We start from the raw sequence: 22,523 nt of genomic DNA, 5'->3' as shown, positions 1-22,523 counted from the left end.
CATTCCCACTGTAACTCTTCAGTGAAGTGTGGAGGAATGCTACCTTTTGTGGAAAAGCCACTGACGTGGCCACCCTGTGCTTAGCCCTCCTGGAAGATAGTAACACCTCTCTCTTTAAAGGAAGTAATTTTAAAGAATATTAGAGTTCCATAATTGCATGTTCAAAATCATAACTACCTATTTTTACTCATTTCAGCAGAAAATGCTGAAAACCAGGCAGCACTTAACCTCAGCCAATTCTTTCCAGCCTCACCTGCCCACGTACTGGAGAAGCATTCAGCTGGAGGCTCACAAACATCCCTTGTGCAAAAACATCAGGTTCCATCTCATTCTGAATGCCTAAACTTGCTCAAAAATCCTTTGCACAGTGAGCACTGGACCCAGAACTGATGGGCTGCCAGGCAGGCCAGACACCAATTTCCTGCTCGCAGCACTCACCAAGGGAAACTTCTGTGAACAAAAGATGCAGGTAAGGATACTGTTGATCGGCCCAGCTGCTCTCAATGCAATACAATTACATCTAAGAGCAGTCTGTGGTGGATGGAGCAACTAATTAATGTCCTCTCCCTCATCAGGGACACAGAGTGCTCATGAAGGCTGTAAGATTGACATTTTTGGGAATGGAAGAACTTCCAGCACTCAACAGGCTGCACAGAGGGATGACTTTCCCAGCTGTTTCAAACTTTCCTGCTCAGATGCCAATCCAGATCTCATGGCATTTGCCATGCCAGTGTAGACTATCTGGAGCTCTCCAATATTGATAAAGGTCCATTTACAAAGAAAATGAAACCAGAATACAGTCTCTGGGTGGCTGTGAACCCATGCTCCTCTGGATCTTCTGCAGAATATGCTGTGGGGTGCAGGCACAGTTAACAGCTGACAATGCTGGGGACCAGAGGTCTCCTCTGATGGCTATTGCAGAGCATCACACAGACACTGCACAGTGGAAGCTCTGTAGGCCTCCTGGTCTGTTTGTCCATCACTTAAGTCTGTGTTTGGTAGAATTTGCATATAATAGTTTTCACTGTTCCTGGGCCATCCATTTATAAATCTGTGGCTAGCTACTTAAAAGCACAGTTGCATCAATTTCAACCCTCACAGGCTGTGTAACAGCATGGAAGGATGCCCTATCTCTGAGGCTAAAACCACTCTTTGCTAAGCTAACCATTTACACCAGCGTTTGAATTACACCTAGCACGGAATTCCACTGAATTCCACCAACCAGGCTGACACAGACTTGGCACCCCCTCATTTCATTCAACCTGGAATCCTCCCTGCAACATGCTACCAGGTAGCTACCATACTTACCTTGAGCAGAAGGAGCCAGGAAAGGGAAGGAGAAGCCTTATCTCCGCTTCATGCCCTTACTTATGCACCAGACAAGTTACACACACAAGTCCAGGCAGCCTGCAATCACAAGCTGTGCTGTTTCCACACAGTAGGATACTCCCAATTAATTGAGTTCAGGCTCAGTCTGAAGAAGTTCAGTGCCTCATCACAAAATAACTGCCCAACAGTTGGCATTAGCTGGTCCCTGCTGCAGTCTTAGCAGAAGGAGAATTCAGGAAACAAGCAGCCTTGTAAAGCGCACCACACGTTCATTCTCATGAGAGGGGCCAGTGCCCTTCCTTTCTTGCACAAAGTTAGATCATTTTTAATGCCACTGCCAATGCAACACCAGGTGGATACCAGGCTCCAGACTCGATGAGCTTCAGCCCAGTGCCTCCATGAACGGATGCAGCGCCCACACGAAGGGGTCCATACAAAGGCAATTCCTCACAGCTGTGTTTGCAGCACAAATGGGAATGGCAATCTGTTCAGTCCTGACAGCAAATCTAGCTGGAGGGCACTCAGTGCTGCTCTCCACGCCTCTCCTGGCAAGCAGGACCTTGAACCACTAACCCACGCTCTACCACTGGCACAAGGCCCTGCTGGGGAGCTAACAAAGGTCAAAACTGGCCCACACTGAGCTGACACTCACCACTCTGCATCTTCCTTGGGAAAGCCAGTAGCTTTTCAGTCTGCCACCAGTTGAGTGAGAAGAAAAGGTTGAGTTCTGCGAGTAGATCTGCTCCACAAATCTTACCCCTGCCGAGGATGGAGTCCAGTCAACACCCAACACAGTCCTTCTCCTACAATAGAGAACTGGAGCCTTGGCACAAGTATCAGGACAAGTAAGTCCCAGCAAGCTTTTCTAACACATCACTCTCTTGTCTTCCTTCAGTTCCTTCTTTGTCAGTCTGCATCCCAGTGTGGGAGCTTGGGGCTGCCTGGCAAGACCGCAGCAGCCTCTACACCTCCCGCAGTCGCTGGCTAGCTCTGCGCCTCAGCTCTTGGCCTCGCCGGAGGATCACAGCCAGTGGAGAAATCTCCCTTCTTGAAACCCCAGGCCCTGAAGAACTTCCTCCCTCAGTGTTTGCCAGAGATGCAGTTTGCCAAGCCTCAGCTGTGCTAAGAGATATTTATTTAGCCAGCCTTTAGTCTCACAGGGTAAACCCTGCAAGTTTCCTCCAGCGAGTGCCTTACCTTTGTTCTAATATTCCTTTGAGCAGTCACAACACAGCACTCAGACATATGGGCACTGTGTAGCTATGAAGAAATCAGAAAACAGATTCTCATGATAAATTACTCTGAGCATTTGGAGTGTCAGTGACAAAGTAGAAATTAATCTCCATAGTTCCTAGTTCGCTGCTGTGTGCAGGCAGCTCGGGAAACCAAGATACCTGTTGGCACACAGCAGACTTCAGTAAGGTGACCACACAACATTTTCTTCTCAGTTGGTCTAGAAAGAGGTGCTAACAAAATACAAAAATTCTGACCTGTCCTAGGATGGGTTTTCAAGGCCTTTCCACTGCGTAAGGCATTTGTCGTGGGGCTATTAGCACCCCAAACTGCTGCAAGGGACATTTGAGTCTCTTTGGTTTGATGTATGCTGTAGGTATTTTTTGGTTATGTGCAATTTGTTCCGTTACATTCAGGGTACTGGCTATTTTGTGGAGCAGCTGTGCTGACTAATGGATCACAGCACTTCTGTGCCATATAGTTATTGCACAGAAAAGCCTCTCTGTCTCTCTCATCCTTCAGGAGTCCAACAGTTGCTGTCCTTGGGTTTGGAATAAGAAGGGGCAAGAGCACGTCTGGCAGCAACAAAAAAACATTAATTCAAAAAGCTATGAAGAGAGTTTTGTTTTCCCTCTTCTCTGTACTGGTGTTAATAGCTTTGCAAAGCAGAGAAGTTCACCCAGTGACTTCTTGGCTACTTCCCCAGATGGTGTCTTCAAAGCTGGCTTGACAGCAGAAAAGATGCCTTTCAAAAAACTCACCAGATGCATTGCCAGTACACCCCAGAAAGTGCTTTCACGTGGAAGTTCCCTGGTCTATGCACCCCACCAGAACGCAAGGGACAGAAACAGTCTTTCTGGTTTCCTCTCCCCCCCTCACTCTCCTTTGAATCACAAGAGGCAGCACATTGTTTGCTTTGCTCTGCCTTGACAGGTCCCCATTGCTCTGCATCACCCGAATATGAAGTTATTTACTAACACAACTAATCTCTGGCTGTTCTAAGCCTCACCTGTTTCTTCATGCATTATAACACTGATTTCCTCCAGACAATTGTTCTGATCATTGTTCTAACTCGCAGAGAACTCCCGTCGTTAGCCTTGCTTAACAGGAAATGTTTTGCCACTGACTGAGCAGCTCTGCAGTTTAGCAGACTGCACAAAAAAATCATCCCAGCTGGGGGGCTGCATCTCCCCGCTGAGCTGGTAGCCCCAGACATAACAGTAGGGAACACACTCAGTGCTTTTGATTTTGGATGTGTGCTAGAAAATCCGGGGGCCAGGAGGAACAAACGCAGCTCTGCAGAGGGTCACTGCTGAAAGGATGGCTGTTAATTAATCGGCATACAAACCGAGGGCAGTTTTTGTTCAATCAATGTTAATTGCATTTAAGCTCGTTCTCACCGTTAAGAAAAGCCACGGGGCCAGGCTGATGTTGCTAGTGCCTGACATGCAGATTCCACCCACGTTTAGGAGGCAAGGCAGGAGGAGAGAAGTAATGGAATGAAAGGAAATAACCCTTCCTCACCCCTTCTGCATCACTGCACAATTTCATCGGCTCTGTTCCATTATTTAAACAACTTTTGTTTTCCAATACCATTACAGAGGAGCTCAAAGGATGAAAGTCATACAGGGAGCATTCACTACTAGTTGTTCTGGCTCTCCTGGGTACTAAGGCTTTAGAGCTGAGCTTTGCTAACCTGCACAGTCCAGGCTGCTGTGCCTCTGTAACGGACTGAAACACAGAAAAGTGCTTATGTGTAGTGGGGTTTTTGCTTTTTGGCGACAAGCTGGTCCCAGCAGACCTGCCCTGGCGCCTCCACATGACCTGTAACTGCTGACTGCCACCTTCCATCAGCTCTGCCGAAGCCTTTCTCCTCACCTTGCTACAGACCACAACTCCATCAGAGGACAAAGCATGCTGAAGTCTGTCTTCTTCTGACATTTCATAACACTACCTAGTACCTGCTATTAAACAACCTCTGACCAAACTTGCCTTGAAAGTCAGAGCACATTTGAAACCTGAACTTCAAGTAAACCACAAGTGCACCCACCAGTGATTTGGCTCTGGTCTGGGGACTGGACCACTATGTACCCAGCCACCTGCTTGGGAAACAGGGACAATCCTCTCGCCTCGGCAGGAATCAAGCCTGGGGGCAGAGGAGCAGCTTTTGTAGTGCAGGAAGCCCAAGGTGGTGGCTTTCCTGACTGCTGCCTTATTGCTTCTGCAAGTGCCTCGCGTTTGTCCAAATCAGTATCAAGAACAATAATCATCAAGGCTGGGCTCTGCCAGTGCCTTTCCCCCGTGGCAGCACACGGCGCTTACCCAAAGCCAAGGCTGCAGTTTATCAGAGATTTTCTTTATCCCTCGACAAGTGTTAGTCCCATTGCCTCTTACCACATAAAGTGGACATATCACAAGTACCATGAAGGACTGGCTGAGTTTTAAGTGGTCTGAAATGGCTCCACTAGACTTGGTCAAGATTGCTTTAAAATCATTTCCCATTAGGACTGCGACCCTCTCTCTTTACAACAAGCATAATGACTCTACCTCAGGGGAAGATAATTACATCCCACTATCTACACACATCACAAAGCATGCACTACAAACACTACTGTGCCTTTCTGGAACAAGCAAATGAGATAACACTGGCTGCCCCTGTATCCCACAACTGGAGTCACCCCAAGCATTTCTCAAGACCGTGGATTAGTCCCCGGGAGGGATAAAGGGATCCAGAAGGCACAGAGTGTTCCTAAAGCAGAACAACGACAACTTGTACAAATCCACCTCTGGTTTTGTGAGGATTAAAATGAACTTCACCCAACTGTGAATATCCGTTTCCAGAGCCAAAAGGAATGGAAAACCACTTACTGATGCAACAGCATTTCGTTATTTCAAACCCTGCGCCCAACACTTCCAAAAAAATTAAGGACAGGCACCAGCAATGCTATTGCTGGGGTCACTGGCTGCAGGGTTTAACTGCTAAACTGCCAAGCCCTGCTCCAAGCACAACACAACCAAACCATATGGATCAATAAAGGCAGCTCCTCCATACTCTCATTCCTGCTCTTGCTACCAGCCTCCAGGATAATCAGTGGGAAAATGAAAGGGAAAAATAAGCCCAGAAGCCAAGAGACTTTGGATTAAGTTGTATAAATGACCTGTTACCTCCTAACACAAGGAAGAAAGAAATGCAGTAAATACCTGCAAAGCCATTCCAGTATTTCGGATTAAATGGATTACAGAAATGGAAAGTACATGATGCAAGATGTTATAAAACAAGATGCCAGGAAAGTGCAGGAATTTGAATCAGGCTGGCAAATGATCCCTGCAGACTATTGAGGAAAATTAATAGAGAGAAGGGGTAGAGAAATGATACAGTAAGCACAGTGACTGATGAACACTGCTGTTAGGACGTGTAAATTCAGGATGTCAGACTTCCACTTAAATCTGCTTCAGTCCTGGAACCAAAATAGCAAATCCTGCTGCTAAAAAGCACTGCAAGTACAAAAGTCAGATCTGCCAAGCCTCATTTCAGGATAGGTTTCCCCTGTGCATTCCTCAAGACTGAAGTTTGTGCCTTTAATTATTCCTGGAACATTGTGTATATAGGGATTCAATGCAGGGATTACTAGCAGGATCCTCGTTATAAGTGCCACTTCTCAAACAAATTACACTTCACTGGATGTCAGCAACACACACAAGAAAACAAATTAGATAAAGGCAGCAGGGTGGCAAGATACAGATCTGGTACAAGGAAATCTCACAAGGTCACCTAGAAAAATGAAGACATTCAGAATATAAATTCCTCCAATGTTTCTAATTCCACAGTGCATTAAGGCTTTGTGTGACCCAGACACAGCACACCTTCCAAACACCACTGAGTCCACTGACGCCTGACACCAGGCCTAGCTAAGACGTGCTTTCTTGTGAAGAAATGCCATCAGGGTGGGCGTGGAGGGAAAGGGAGGCAGGAAATAGAAAGAGCAACTCCAGTTGTCCTCTGAATTCCTAGGGATCATCCCCATCCTGTCCTTTGCCTCTCACTCTTCACAGCCAAACATAGAGAGGTGGGAGAAGCCAGGGAGAGAGTATGACATTTTGTGTGGAGGCAGATTCAGCAGCTCCTTGGCTGCAGGGCTTCCTCACAAGTTGAACCCAACTTTATATACTGCATTCTGCCTTTCCAGATCTCATCCTGGAACAGATTATTAACCTAATGAGCATGTCTTTAACTCCAGACATTTTCATGAAGATGGAAGCACAGGAAAGTCCAGTCCTCGGGGAGAGTGCTGAAAATGCTTCACAGCCCTTCAGATACAACTGTGCCTTTGAGATGGGACCTCAATAGTAGTTGTCACATTCTCCTCCTGGGGTTTTCACCTGCAACATGTGAGTGTGCTAAACCCTGCAGTTTTCCCATGGCTGTTAGAAGGCAGCACTGCCTGGAGGGCACAAGCCGGAGTCCCAGGCTCTCTTGTCAGACTCCTCCCAACTTTGCCTAGCAGCTGCAGCTAAAGCCCCATCTCAGTGTTGTTTTTTAAGAGTAATGTTACTTGGCAATCACACAGAGGTACAATAATTATTCACCAGCAGAAGATGCTAAGGAAATGCATTAAAATAAATAAATAAAACAAACAAACAAATCACACTGTCCTCAAGGGGTCCATCCCTCTGTACAATCTGCATTTAGGCTTCAGAAATAATCTAATGCTTTATCTTAGAATCAGAGAATCAGTAAGATTGGAAAGACCTCAAAGATCATCAAGTCCAACCTGTCACTCAACACCTCATGACTACTAAACCATGGCAACAAGTGCCACATTCAATCCCCTCTTAAACCAATCCCCTCCAGGGATGGTGACTCCACCACCTCTCTGGGCAGCACATTCCAATGGCTAATGACTCTCTCAGTGAAGAACTTTCTCCTCACCTCAAGCCTAAACTTCTCCCATTGTAGCTTGAGCCTGTGTCCTCTTGTTCTGGTGCTGGTTGCTTGAGAGAAGAGACCAACTCCCTCCTGGCTACAACCTCCCTTCAGATAGTTGTAGATGTCAATAAGGTCTCCCCTGAGCTTCCTCTTCCCCAGGCTAAACAATCCCAGCTCCCTCAGCCTCTCCTCACAGGGCTTGTGCTCAAGGCCTCTCCCCAGCCTCATTGCCCTGCTCTGGACACGCTCAAGAGTCTCAATGTCCTTCTTAAACTGAGGGGCCCAGAACTGGAAACAGTACTCAAGGTGTGGCCTAACCAGTGCTGACTATAGGGGCACAATGACTTCCCTACTCCTGCTGGCCACACTATTCTTGATGCAGGCCAGGATGCCATTGGCCTTCACCTTCCTGCCTTGCTTTAGCAGGTTTCTGCACTGGAGATTTCCTTTCTAGGTTGAGGTAGCACGTCCACACTTAGTATAGCTCACTCCTCTCTAGTCCAGCTTCATATACTAAGCACAGAAGCAGAGACTTCTCCAGATATCTTTTTTTCCTAAGCCTAATTCTATTTCTACTCAGTGATACAGTGAAATTCCACACAGAAGTATTATGAGCTTGACTTGCTTTATTTGTTTAACAGTTCACATTTTCATTAAGCTGTTGCTATTCAGCAGCCAGTAATTTTATTTGTGTGATAGCCACACTCATCTCACCCATATGGGTGTAGATGTTACTCTCCTATTCTTCTGGCTGAGGCAGCAAAAATCAGCAATAATAGAGCCAATGGAGGATTGGGAATCCTCACCTCTGTTTGCAGATAGCTGTGGAATATATAATAGCACCTTGCAAAGACTAGGGTCATGGTAAAGAGCCTGCAGGTAAACTAAATGATAATAATAAGCTAAATAATAATAATAATACCCCTAATTGTATTGTGAGACTACCTTCACTGCCCAGGTATAAAACCAGGAAAAAGAACTATCTTTCAGCAGAATCAGCCCATTTGACTCAGCACTGCAACTCTTCTGCACCAGAAGCTCACTGCTGACTGAGCATTTGTGGTATTTGAGTATCAGATTTTAAAGAATTAATTGCATGTCTAACTCTTGCCAGTCTTTAAGTATCTTGAAATATCTGGTCCCGGGAGCTGCAAGATCTGATTAGATCACAAGGAAGAGAAATGTGGTTGGTTGGCCCACATCAAGCCCCAGTTAGACAGCTCTCTACCAAGCTTAGGCAGGCAGACAGCAAAATAACAGACATTTTGAAATGTTAATGACCTGAACTGAGACAGTCAAATGGCTCAACCACACCTCTTGGATAGAGGTTTCAGAAGTCACCCCAGAAATCCTAAACATTTCACCCTGCCACTCCCCTGTTACACCATCAAGGAGCCAAGAAGCAGGGAGGTCATGCCTGCTGCACTGGGTAGTACTGGGTTGGGAATCCACAGGCTGGGCGGGGGAGTGCTGGGTGCTCTCTGCAGGAGTGACACACGGATCAGAAGGGAGAGGCTGCGGGTGGCCTGGGAGGCTGCAGAGGCCCTCAGTTATGCGATGAGGTGCGGGTGTCCGACCACAGGCACACCCAAGCAGCAGCCCTGGGGCAAGCTGCGTGCTCAGCCCAGAAGGCAGAAGCCATAGAATCAATAAGGTTGGAAAAGACCTCAAAGATCATCAAGTCCAACCTGTCACTCAAGACCTCATGATTATTAAACCATGGCTTCAAGTGCCATCTCCAATCCTTTTTTGAACACCTCCAGGGACAGTGACTCCACCACCTCCCTGGGCAGCACATTCCAATGGCTACCAACTCTCTCTGGGAAGAACTTTCTCCTCATCTCAAGCCTAAACTTCTCCTGGCACAGCTTGAGACTGTGTCCTCTTGTTCTGGTGTTGATTGCCTGGGAGAAGAGACCAACCCCCACCTGGCTACAACCTCCCTTCATAGTCACTGTCGCAGCAAGACTGATTTGTTCTGAGCAACTTCCCACCAGTGCCCAATGTAACTAATGCAATTAAGAGAACAGCAGATTAGATGCCCTACAACCTGGATCATGGCTCTGAGCAAACAAAAGGGAGAATGGTGAACACCAGGAGATGCATCTTTATTTCTCAGTCATTGTTTTCTACTGCATGAATTCCAAATTGTTTGTTCAAGATTAAAAACCTTTACCGAGTGAAAAACAAGCTCAGCATTTCTCCAGCTTCTTCCTGCCCCTTTCCCTCTTCAGGAGGCACCCTGGTAGAATACCAGATGCTGGAATAAGCCACAAAAGCCTTTTAAATAATTATCTCACATCTCCTCCACTGCAAATCTATAGCCTTGCATCTGTGTCAAGACAGAGACTTGCTTCCATCTGTTTAAAACACATTCTTTTTGTATGAAGAGGACCTAAAGGTGGACTGTTTAGCAGAAGCATTTGAAAACATACTAAGAGACTAGAAAAGAAAGCAACAGCTTTCAGGTGTGGTGTTCACTTGTCTTGTGGATGCTGCTCAAGTGGAGAGGGAGCTCTCTCTTTTTTAAATATGACAAATGATGCTGGTACCATCTTGTAATTTCCCTCACTGTGCAGCATGTCTGTTCATGATAGATACCACTGCAGCTGCTTAGGTGTCTGTTTATCTGCTAGAAAAGTATTGTCCATTTGGAACCAACTCATCCTGGAACAGTAGCCCCAGAGAGGGAGGCAGAAAAGGGAGAGGGAAGGAGAGACAAGAGAACTGTCAACTGGGAATATATCCATGCTTCTGCTGCAAAGGTTTTGGCAAAAAGCAAGCATCATATTTAGTTTTAGCTACGTCTTCTCTTCCCCCCTTCCTAGACCATTCTTTTCTAGTGTCACTCAACATCTCTTTACACCCTCTTCCCACAAAGACTTTACCACTAACATACATTTAATTTCACACTCGCAACCTGTAGAAACAAAGCAAGCCCACAGCCTTCTTCCACAGGTCTGTGCCAGCACTGAGAAGCTCTCAGGTCTCAACCTGAACAGTTTACAGTTTAAGACAAGTAACATTTAAAAGAAAAACAAAACACATAAAGGAAAGAGAGAGAGAGAGAGAGAGAGGAGAAAAGGACAAAGAAAAAAAAAAGAAGGGCAATCAGAGGGTATTTATATTTTGTCTTTAAAGAGACTTTCAGCAGGAACTTGCCAATTTTCTGTAACCAGGATTAGAACAGAACAAACTCAAATACTTTGTCCTTCCGCAGGGCCCTCCGAGCTGAATTTCACTCTCCACAGAGTGGCCAATATAGAAAGGAGCTCATAAATCCCTGTGACGTAAGTAACTTCACATTACTCTTGGGGAAACAGAGGCAGGGACAGATTCATCAATCCAAGTAAATGAATCTGTGAAGCAGTCTGGATTTCTGAATCCCCATAACACCCCACACAAGAAACAGTGCCCAGGACCCAGCAATTTCCGTGCCATGCTGCCTGGCATGAGCAAAGTAAGACACTTGGTCAAATGAGAATGTTCTTAGAAAGGAAAAACATAGCCACTAAAGCACAGCTGCCCTAGCCATGCAGCATGTGTTCTCACTAAAACATGGTTTATTACTTTATAACACCTCCCACCATTTCACTCATTGCACCACCAACACCAAAGATCACAGTCACACCTGTAAGATGCAGCATCTCAGAAACCTGCTGAGTAGCAGAGAGCTGCAAAACCTGTCTGAGCAGGCAAGTGCATACTGCAGCAGCTCAGCACTGCCAGGGTTAACCTGCTGGGAATACCCAAGGTAGCAAGGTTAGGGCTGGCTTTGACATATTCTGCAGCCTAGACATACCCTGAGAGGATGTTGCTATGGGCCAGTCCTCTGCCTTCAGCTTATCAAATACAACTTCCATGTGTGTGCAGAGGAAATCTGGGCCTTTGAAAGCTGTTTAGATAGTTACACACACACAAAAAGCTTTATAAGAGATGCATTTTAAAGAACTGTTGGAACCAGCACTGAATTAAAGACCTGACTTAGAAGATAAAGAACTATGCCTTGAAAAATGGCCTTTTTGTCTTGGTGAGGTAGAGCTTCTTTGTTTGTTTTGAAAATAATGGAATTCCACATGTAAGATGGTATCAATCAGCTCAGCTTAAATTGTGTAAGGAAACTCTCAATTACCATGACTTAAAATTGAGACTTGCATTCAGAAAGCTCAGTATTTTCTGCCTCCCAAAATTTCAGTTCACAGAAAGCCTGGCTGCTCTTGCAGGCAGAAGGCTAATCCTACCATCTTTTATCCACAATTGGTCCACAGCTACACTGTCACACATGAATAGTCCTGAGTGGATCTGCTGACAGTTACCAAAGTACCACCTCTGGATGATGCTGACCAAAGGTCTCCAAGCACCAGGCTCTGAATTATGCAAAGCAAGTCTGGCTCCACTGACACCAACCAACCTTAGTTTTTCAGCCAGTCTGGGAAGGAAGCATAGGTGTACAAGCACACACACAGACCCCTCAGCCAACTCAGCACGGGAGGGACAGGCTGGTCACTTCATTTGCAGAGAGCTTTTCCATTTGTCCCACTCTGCTAACTGCGGAGTTCAAACAGACAACCTGCTCCCCTTTCATCTGCTCTGCGGTGCCCATTTCTCCAGAGCTGCCCATCATTTCCCAATCAAGCAGTAAAAACATAGGATTACTTGAGACACTGCTCAGCCTTGCTGAGATTTCACTCTCTCAGCAGGCTGTAAATGCCCCTATAATGTTGGCTTTTTAAAATCTTGTGTTATTATTACCCGCGGCTGCCATTCAGTCTGCAGAGAATAAAGCGCCAAGGCTTTCAGGACCCACACAATGGCTCCGTGCATTTGCCAGCAGCAGGACAAACAATACCTCTGTGTTTCAGCTTTATTGGAAACCTTTCTGTTGTGGGAGTTTGACCGCATGTGTCCCCCCCACTCAGGCAGTGGAGAGGTGTGAGTGTGCGCCTCTGAATTCATCGGCGATTTCAGGAGCACGTGCCTCTGTGGTTGCCTATAGACCCGACATGAAAGCGTCCAGGCAGCTGCCTGCAAGCCTGGTGTGCTCCTGTGAGCCTATGGAAGGACAGAGAGTTGGGCCTGCAGAGCCAGGCAGTCTTCTCTGTAGGTGAGCCAGGGAGTACAAAGCTGAGCAGGGCCCCTCTGCGAATAATTACGAATCTCTGCATAAACGGTGCTGCCGGCTCATATGGGAGTCTGATGATATATGATACAGCTAAGAAAATGTCAAAGCTCCACTTCCCCCAATCACGTTCTTACATGAAATCTTGGCTTCCACTTAAAACTAAAGAGCCTGAGATCCTCCCATTTGCAAGGAAGGCTTGAAAAGTAGAGCAACTAAAAAAGCACAAATTAGAATGCAAACGAGATTTGAAGAATGCAGGGCTCTTCTAATCTGGGGAGACTGTTTTGCTTGGTTCATTGTTGCTTGCAGGGGACACTGCAGATGTGTGAACTCTTAGGGAGCTGCAAATACTCCCTCACTCACGAAAATGAACCCTACTGCACACTCTTCACATCAAAACCTGAGAGTTAAGCCAGAAACTCCCTAAAACCCACAACGGTGACTTGTAAAACTGCTCAGAAATAAACGCACTGAGGTTATTTCATTTGCCTTCGAGTTTTAAGCACTTGAGTCATGTTCTCATACCACTGCTGTCTGGGCAGGAGGGATGGGTTATTTTATTTACTCTTTCTTTTGTTGTTGTTTTTAAATAATAATAATAAATAAACCCCCAAACCCGCAGACCTAAGATTCTCATATGCTCGTAAAACTTCAGGAACAACTCCACAAAACTAGGGCAATAGAAAACATGCCAAATACTTCAAGGCTTGGCAACAGAGAGTGCCTGCTTGTCTCTGTGTGGCAGGAGGAATGTCCGCCTGTCTCAGCCAATGTTTCTCAGTAAGAATGCCTCATCCCAATAGCCCATGTACATATAAAACACCAATGCTGTCAGCTCTCCAGGAAGAGACCTTGACATCCTGCAGAAAACCACAGCCCCCATCTCTCCTGGAGACCAGAAGGCAGGGAAAGGGAAAAAAAAACCCACAAGAATCAGGTGCTGCTGCCTTCAGCAAAAATTAAAGCTAAGATGGAAGAGGCAGGGGTGAATGAGCGCAAGCCAGCTCACTGGACGTGGAGTACCAAGGAACTGACTTCCAGATTTCCCAGACCCGTGTCCACAGCTGGCCTGTCCCACTCTGTCTCATGAGCCAAGAGAAGAGGCATTTTGAAAGGGAGGAAATTGAAGCTTTGCTATCTTAAAAAGAATAAATACAGGGTGAATGGTTTCAGCACAGACTGTATTATCTCTGTGATATTACGTGCCTCATGCACCTGGAGAGATAAACCGCAATCCGCTTTCTGAGCTCTAACTTCCCGGTAAGCAGGCTGGCACGGTGAGATGAGCTCTGCTCTCTGCGGACAGACTAACTGGATTGCAATGTTCTCTTCCCAAAAAGAGTAATGAGGTGCCCAGAGAGCCTGTAGAGGTGTCAGAGAAATAGATGCTGTTAGACCCTTTGCAGACCACAGACAGATTAAGAATAACACAATACCAGCATAACAGCACCTTATCAACAGCCTTGCAAGCGCCAAGAAGTAGAAACTGAGTGAGGGCTGTGACACCTGTCTGCATCACAGCCCTGCTATTACTGCCTTCCAACTTCCTGCACAACCCCAGTGTCCAAATGGCTTTGAAGCAAGAGACAGCAAGACAGGCAGCTGAATCTGAACTCTGATCAGCTGTCTGAAGAGGCACTATATGAATACCTCACTTCCCAGCAACACTTTTCATCCACAACATTTCCAAGACATCCATTCAACCCCAACACTCCATGCCACAGAAGTAATATCTGCTCAGGTAGAGATGAGCAAAGCCCCACAAGTTAAGTGACTGTTCAAGGTCATCCAAGGACTAAGAGAGAGAGATGCATCCAGCAAGTAGCTTTCTCTTCCTTTTTGAAAGGCACACAGACACACGTGCACACACAGGGGATTGAAACTGCTTAGCCAGGTGTGGAGCCTGTTGTGATCAACAGCTTCACTGAGCAGTGACTCTTCTTGCTGCTATGTCACTGGCACTAAAATGTAAAGAAGCACACAAAATTCATTCAAACAGATGCAAATAGGGGTGGGGGGTTTTGAATCTGGGCTAAGCTACTACAATCTACACAGCCTATTTGTTTGCTAGTTATTAAATTACCCACAAGCCATCAACAATTCAAGTCTCTCTCTGAGAGGCAGAGATTAACTAAGAATTGCTATGCAGAAAAGCTGCTCATCCCTCTCTCTGGCGAGATCAGCCTTATGATGAGTTGCGGACATTTGGGAACAAAGGTGAGCTTTCCTGCAAGAAATGAGCGGCACAGAAAGATGGGGAAATGCTGCTGTGGGGAGAAGAGGATCTGCAAGGCAAGAATCCATCAGAAAGGGTTTGACACACACGCTGCAAACCACAGGCTCTGATCAAATGCACCCCTGTATCGGGAGCACAAGAAGCTGCACTTCTGTCCAAGCACTAATGCAAACGAGAACAACAATGAAGCCAGTATGTAAATATTAATTTAACAATCTAGTTGAGAAAGCCTCAGCTGGTCTATAAATAGCTGGTTTATTAGTAGGTGATGCTGAAGGCAGCTATCCTGGCTCCCCTTCCCACAGTCCCCTGTGCCATCATGTTTTTACTGACCCCGGAGACACAGTGACTCTTAACTGTATGCAGCTTGCTAGTCCACCACTACCTGCAGAGGAGCTACAAACACTTGACAATGCCATACATATTTATCAAGGCCCTTACACGACAAGGATCCTGCAGCACTTTGCACACAACAGCTCACAGCCCTCAATTAAAGAGAGCAAATGGTTTAGAAAAACAGCCTTGCTTTTAAGCAGGAGGTGGCTGAGGAGATGGTCACTCAGGAACCATCAAGCATTTAGGGAATGATTGACACAGAGCCAGACCATTCGCATTTACACTGTGCACTTGGCAAACTGAGCATCTAGGACAGCAGTAGAATAGAATAGAATAGAATGGAATGGAATGGAATGGAATGGAATGGAATGGAATGGAATGGAATGGAATGGAATAGAATGGAATAGAATGGAATAGAATGGAATAGAATGGAATAGAATGGAATAGAATGGAATAGAATGGAATAGAATAGAATAGAATAGAATAGAATAGAATAGAATAGATTAGAATAGAATAGATTAGAATAGAATAGAATAGACAGAACAGGACGGGACCAGGTTGGAAGAGACCTTTGACATCATCGAGTCCAACCTATCATCCAACACCATCTAATCAACTAAACCATGGCACCAAGCACCCCATCAAGTCTTTTCCTAAACACCTCCAGGGATGGTGACTCCACCACCTCCCTGGGCAGCCCATTCTAATGGTCAATAACTCTATGGAGAGCTTCTTCCTAACATCCAGCCTAAACCTCCCCTGGTGCAGCTTGAGACTGCGTCCTCTTGTTCAGGTTCTTGATCTTTAAGAACTCCAGGTCACCAAAGAAGCATTTTGCCATCCCAAAACAAGATGTCAAAATCCTGACCTCTTTCTGCAGTTTTATTTCATCTGGAACTACTCTCTTATAACACATAGTAAATCTTACCATTCTTTACTATCTCTTTGGACTGCACATGCAGGGAGCTATTATTTCACCCTAGCATGAGACATCTAATGAACACTAGACAGCAACATCAGGCCAGAGTTTAGAATAGAATAGAATAGAATAGAATAGAATAGAATAGAATAGAATAGAATAGAATAGAATAGAATAGAATAGAATAGAATAGAATAGAATAGAATAGAATAGAATAGAATAGAATAGAATAAACCAGGATGGAAAAGACCTTCGAGATCATCGAGTCCAACCTATTATCCAACACCATCTAATCAACTAAACCATGGCACCAAGCGCTCAGCCTCCTGGTAAAACTGCTGTGGCTTTTGAACCAGCAGAATAGAACTGTCCTGTGTGCAGCATGGCCAGCATCCATGGAAACCATATGAATTATGATGGTTTAGGCTATTCATGTGGTTGTGTATACATTCTCCAGAAGTCTCTTAAAGCCTCAATCATCTCCTTACTGCAAAGAACAGTGACAACATACTTGACGGCTTGGTCTTGTAAATAGGCAGATTGAATTAGAGGAACAGAATGGACTTTGTTAGCCCTCCCTCCCACTTGCTTCATGTTTCTAAAGCAATCTTCTGAACACAAGAAATTACTCTGTTTCTCCCAGACATATGATAAGTAGAAAGGAAAAAATAAAATCCAAGCCACACACCACCTTTTTTCCATCAGGTCCATCATATTCTTACAGCTTGTACAGCGGCAGGCTCTAGAGTTTACACCAACAGGCAACCTGTTAAGCTGGGCACTGCATTAATCCTGACCAGGGCAAAGCTCTGCTAGTAGAGTCCAAGAACAGCCCCTGCACACAGCCTACCCACCACTGCATCCACACTTCTCAATGCTGCCCAGTTAGTTACATGATAAACATTTCCAGGATGCCAACTTGTGCTTCCATGGCACAGCAGATACACTGGAAAAGATCACTGTGGTCCGTGCCAACTGCGGCACATTTCCCTTCACAGCAGCCTTTGGAAACAGGACTCTTCCTTCATCTGTCTGAACACCAAACTGTGTTTTAAAGTTTTAAATACAAGAGCTAAAAGCATTTATATGATTGCAATCATGTGATGGCCTTATAGTCTGGTTTTTAAGGTCACCAGGGACTGTGGAAAAGAAACTTCTGCAGCAAAGTTCACATACCAAACTGCCGTTTTCTGAGTCAACATACCTGGGTTTTCCATTATTTAGGGAAATAAGATAAAGGAGTTTGACTTAGCAGAACAGGAACTTAAAATAAATCCATGCCCAGAAGCCCTGCAGAATTTAGCAAGAGAGGTGCTACACATTGCCAAATTGTTCATAAAGAAATTAGCTGTTCTCATTAATCAACTAGAATAAAACCTTAATATAGCAACAGGTTTGCAATCATCTCTACCACATTATTTCCTCTAATAAAACTGTCACCTCTCTTAATAGCGTTAGACATAAAAGCAGCACCAAGGAAAACAGAAACATTTTACATAGTTCAGTAAATACAAGATGCTGCAAGAAGACATCAAAGCAGCATCTCTGGAGAAATCCACACAGTTGCTGTCTCCTTTGTCTCTGATGCAAAGCTACATAGAAACCCATGGTGGCAAATGACCCAAAAGAAGCTTGTTCTCTTCCCCAAACCTCTACATGAGCCATTTCCTGTAGCTCCCGCTTCCCTTGCTCGCTGTCTCCTTTTCATTTCAGCATATCCATTGCCCAGATCCTTGATTTCACAGCCCAGTCAGCTGCAATCCACGAGCGCCTGCAAGTCAGGACCCGAAGAAATGTTTAACTGAGTTTGATTCTCTCTGAAGTAAATTTTGAACAACTAGAGCACAGATGAATTCCAACTTATCCAGAGAAATTCATTCTTCACACTGGTTTAAACATGGTCACTCACTGAGGACTGACTGGCAGCCTTCTCTGTGTGGGTTGTAGGCTCCACTGCACTGCTAGGAACTGTGCTGAGTCAAGTCCACATCACATGTCAGTGGAGATGGTCTGCACCCTTCAGCTCTGGGATGGAAAGATAAAGCTGCTAGATAGGTTCTCTTCCTTGCCAGGTACACTGATTTTTATCAACGGGAAAAGCCAATTAAAGTTGATAAAGATACATTCTCTGCTGATTTTTCCTTACTGCCCACTGCTCAGTGCTGGTGTAATGGATAATGTTCTGCCTGTGGGTGTATTTCCTACGATCTGTCAGTTCTGACAGCATTTTGGCACCTGGAACACTCAAGATCTATACCGAGGGTCCAGGAACGCACCATTTTTCAGTAGCTGATGGGTACATTTTTCAGCAGGCCTTCCCTAATTAAAGGGCTAGAAAGAGATGGGACCAGATTGATAGGTTTAGGCAGTCAGATGTTTTACGCTCAGTTTGATGAATTATAAATCACCTTTTACAATTTTTGGAACATGTGAGAAGAGCATGCAGGAGAAACTACAGCAACATGGCCAAAATACCACATTGTAGTTACCTATTTTCAAACTCTAGCTCTGTCCCTATGGCAAGACCTTTGAAAGAATAGAATAGACTAGAATAGAATAGACCATACCATGTTGGAAGAGACCTTTGAGATCATTGAGTCCAACCCATCATCCAACACCTAATCAACTAAACCATGACACCAAGCACCCTATGCAGTCTCTTTCTAAACACCTCCAGTGATGGTGACTCCACCACCTCCCTGGGCAGCTCATTCCAATGGCCAATCACCCTTTCTATGAATAACTTCTTCCTAACATCCAGCCTAAACCTCCCCTGGTGCAGCTTGAGACTGTGATGACATACTCAAGAAAAGCAACTATTATTGACAAAGAAAAATATAGAATATTATACATATATATATTATATATATATATATGTAATGCTATGAAACGAGACTCTGCTGCTCAGGAGACTTTCCCACATGGAAGTGCTTTGCCTCAAATGGGACACAAAAGGTGGAGCTCCCCTTCTCTGAGGATCAACCCGTGCCAGAACATCGCACTAGTATTGAGTGCCCCATGCAGCTTCATTAGCAGCAGGCCAGCAGGAGTTTTTGCTTTGTCCTTGGCTGTCACACCCTTGTCTGGGGGGTGGAGAAACCACTACTGTAGTTAATAATTTGACCTTAATACCTGTAAAACTGTGGGAAGACAACGTACTCTCTGCTGGCTTTACTGTCTCTGTCAGAGCCCCTTCCCCGTATACAGTGAAATCTAACCCCAGAGAGGCCAGTGGCAAAATCTTTCAGACTAACTGCCGCTTGTTCTGGCTTTAAAGGGATCTGCAAGTACTGAGCATCTCCTGGGGAGGGTCATTTAAGGGGAGAACAACAACAAACAACCAGGATGCAAGAACCCAGTATCACAAAGCAGAAGTTCAAGGAATCCTTGCTGCCAGAGTGTTGTTCAGATCAATATAGCCTTAAACCTTATTGCTGTCTACAACTACCTGAAAGGAGGTTGTAGCCAGGTGGGGGATGGTCTCTTCTCCCAGGCCACCAGAACAAGAGGACACAGTCTCAAGCTGTGCAATGGGAGGTTTAGGCTGGATGTTAGGAAGAAGTTCTTCACAGAAAGAGTGATTTGCCATTAGAATGGGTTGCCCAGGGAGGTGGTGGAGTCACCATCACTAGAGGTGTTTAGGAAGAGACCTGATGGGGTGCTTGTTTGCACGCTTTAGTTGATTAGATGGTGTTGGATGATAGGCTGGACTCCATGATCTCAAAGGTCTCTTCCAACTTGGTTAATTGCATCCTATTCTAAAGTTATATAGAAGAAAGTCACAGAATAGCCACCTGGAATGGGGTGCAAAATATCTATTGGCAATTTAAAAAATGAAACTAAAGAAATAGAGTGCAGAGCAACCAGGATGTGCAAAGCATTTCCAGGCACTGAGAGGTTAAAACAATTATTTGAACAGCTGGGAAAATTAAAATGGTAAAATAATAGCTACCCTTCAAAATTCTACAGATGCAAAGAGACTCTTCAATGAATAACTGATAAAGGAGAAAAAACATTTTAAAAGAGAAATTGTTTCACGCATGAAGGTCATGCAAGTAACAGCTCCTCTTAAGAACCTGGATTTTCAGACTTGGCAAGAGATGCAGTGGTGGGGTTAACACAGCAGCCTTTTATCTCCAGGGACCCAGGGTCTAATCCTGAACACTCCAAGTTACACATGGAAGCGCCTTTGCCCACACCCTTTCTGCTGCTTTTTTGGAAACTGCTCCCCCTCACAAGAAAAGCAAGGTCATGCAGGATCACACTGGAAGTATTCTAGCAATTTGTTTGCCTTCCCAAGGACTGACACAGCCTCAATAGCTGCAGAACCGGTGCCATCTGAGCGACCAGTTCAGGCAATTCTTGCACCCTGTTACCCAGGGCTCCCCTTTACACTGAGCCCTGCTCTGGTGGCAATGTGGTGCGATGCAATTCTTCAGAAAAAACTGACAGTCTGTAATGAGCAGCTTGACCGCTCAGGAAAGGTCTAAGAAGAGCAATGCCATTCAGGACTGCAGTGTGTAAGTAAGCCATGCTGTTCACAGCGCTGTTCACCAGGACAAGGCGCACAGACAGACACATTCAATGGACCCAAGGCTCCAGCAGAGCCATCTTCTGGGCAGGGAGGATCTGAAAGGTCTGTCACCTGGTTTCTGCTATCCTTCATGTAGGCAGTGAATCCTCTCCCTCTCTCTCCCAGCTATTTTAAAACAAGAACCCAGAAATTTTCAGAAAGCAGTAGAAAAAAATGACAACTGAATATGCAGCACTGCAGAGATCAGCTGCACGGTGCCAGCTCTTGTTTCTGTTCTTCACCCACTTCAAATGCACAACCTCTTCCACATAAATACTCAGCAGACTGGTACAAGGACAGCAACTGAACACACCTCAGAGTGCAAAACATGGATTTTTTTTTTTGGGGGGGGGAAAAAGGCAGAATCAAAACAGAAGGACAAATCCATTCACCCCAGCAGTAAATTCTGGTATCATTCACACACAGTTGATCAGCCTCCAACTGGAACATCTTAACTACTACGTAAAGAAAGATGTTAAACAGAATAAACTCTAAGATACTCCTGCAAGAGGAATTTTTCTCCAGTCAAACCAGTTTGTTACTCCAGCATTACTGGAGCATTTCTGAAGAACTAAGACCTTAGCATCCTCAATCTGTATGTTTCTTCTCTTCAGAGAAAAGCCTATTTCATCCTACTCTGAACATTGCCCTCCAGTTGGCAGTCATCTGTTATTGAGTCCTGGTAGATTGGGCTGCTAGTCAGTGATGCTAAAGGAAAAACATGAAGAATGTGAGCCTGTGCAGCTTCCACCACACTTCTTGCTGCAATCAACTTTAAGACTTCCAGCTATACAGACCAGGTTTGACCACTTCAAGGATCAGAAACACCCGGTACATTGCAGAAAGGAGTAGTTCTTACCCTGTGTCTGTGTCAAACCAACGTAGCCTGTGTCACAGAGTGACACAGCTGGCAGAAGGTTTCCAACAGGTCTTGATCTTCCCATGGTTCTGAGGGACTCTGTGACACATTTTCACAAGCATGAAGACTCAGTTATTCTGCCAAACTACATACATCTTGAGTAAACTGAAATTATGAGTGTAGCTTTAATTCCATATGCTCTCCTTCACTTCTGATCCTAACCGGCTGGCAAAAGCTGTTGGACCAGTAGGCACCTGCCTTTAGGTGACTACATCACTGTGCTGATAAACAGATGCCAGCAGCAAAACATTTAGGAACCTCATGGCTGGGGACATAACCTGCCTTAGCAGAGCTGCTAGTCATGCTGGGAATCCTGCAAATCCATTTCTGGTACCTTGTCAGGGCACTAGTAGCGATAAGAATGTAGAACTGGGATATCCCAGCTTGTCCCCTCACCATACCAGCAGGATGATGTCAACAGTCTTTTACTTGCCCAAGGCAAGCGGCATTAGGCAAGGTTCATGTACAGCTTGGTGCTGTACTTTGGGATCCCTCAGGGTTAAAAACAAGAATGTATGAATCTGGCAAGATGAGAAAGAAGCTGAAGCAGAAAAAGAAGGTGTACACAAGCATCCACACCTTTCCACCCTCCTTCCACAAAGTCTCTGAATCTTACCCGTGTTTTATGGAGTCAAACTCACCTATGCCAAAAAACTTTCATGTTCAGTGAGGAGCACAGGCAGATGCAGAGGATTACTCTGTCCTGATAAGCTTCCAGTATTCAGAACCCAGAGACTTCTTTTGCTGCTCTGATCAGCCATGTTCAGATGCATATTTAAAAATAAGACAGACACTGAACTCTGTCTTGCCCTTGAGGGAACTGCAGCCTCCTTTTTCCAAACTGCCAGTTCAGTGCTGCAGGGAGTAGGCAGCCTGGTGTCAGCTCCAATACAGATTTTAAAATGAAAGGAATGCAAACGAAGGGACAG

General features: G+C 45.2%; 1 protein-coding gene across 3 annotated transcripts in view; it reads right to left on the bottom strand.

Moving 5' to 3' along the window:
- The window catches only part of CHCHD6 (coiled-coil-helix-coiled-coil-helix domain containing 6), a 123,099-nt gene that overhangs the window by 2,625 nt on the left and 97,951 nt on the right, over positions 1-22,523 (bottom strand). The gene's annotated exons all lie outside the window — the stretch shown is intronic.

Source organism: Melanerpes formicivorus, unplaced genomic scaffold (assembly GCF_026170545.1).
Source record: "Melanerpes formicivorus ecotype bairdi unplaced genomic scaffold, bMelFor1.0.p_v2 SCAF_74, whole genome shotgun sequence".
Taxonomy (NCBI): Eukaryota; Metazoa; Chordata; class Aves; order Piciformes; family Picidae; genus Melanerpes; species Melanerpes formicivorus.
The sequence above is the reverse complement of the archived record's forward strand: the minus strand, read 5'-3'. Positions and strand labels throughout refer to the sequence as shown.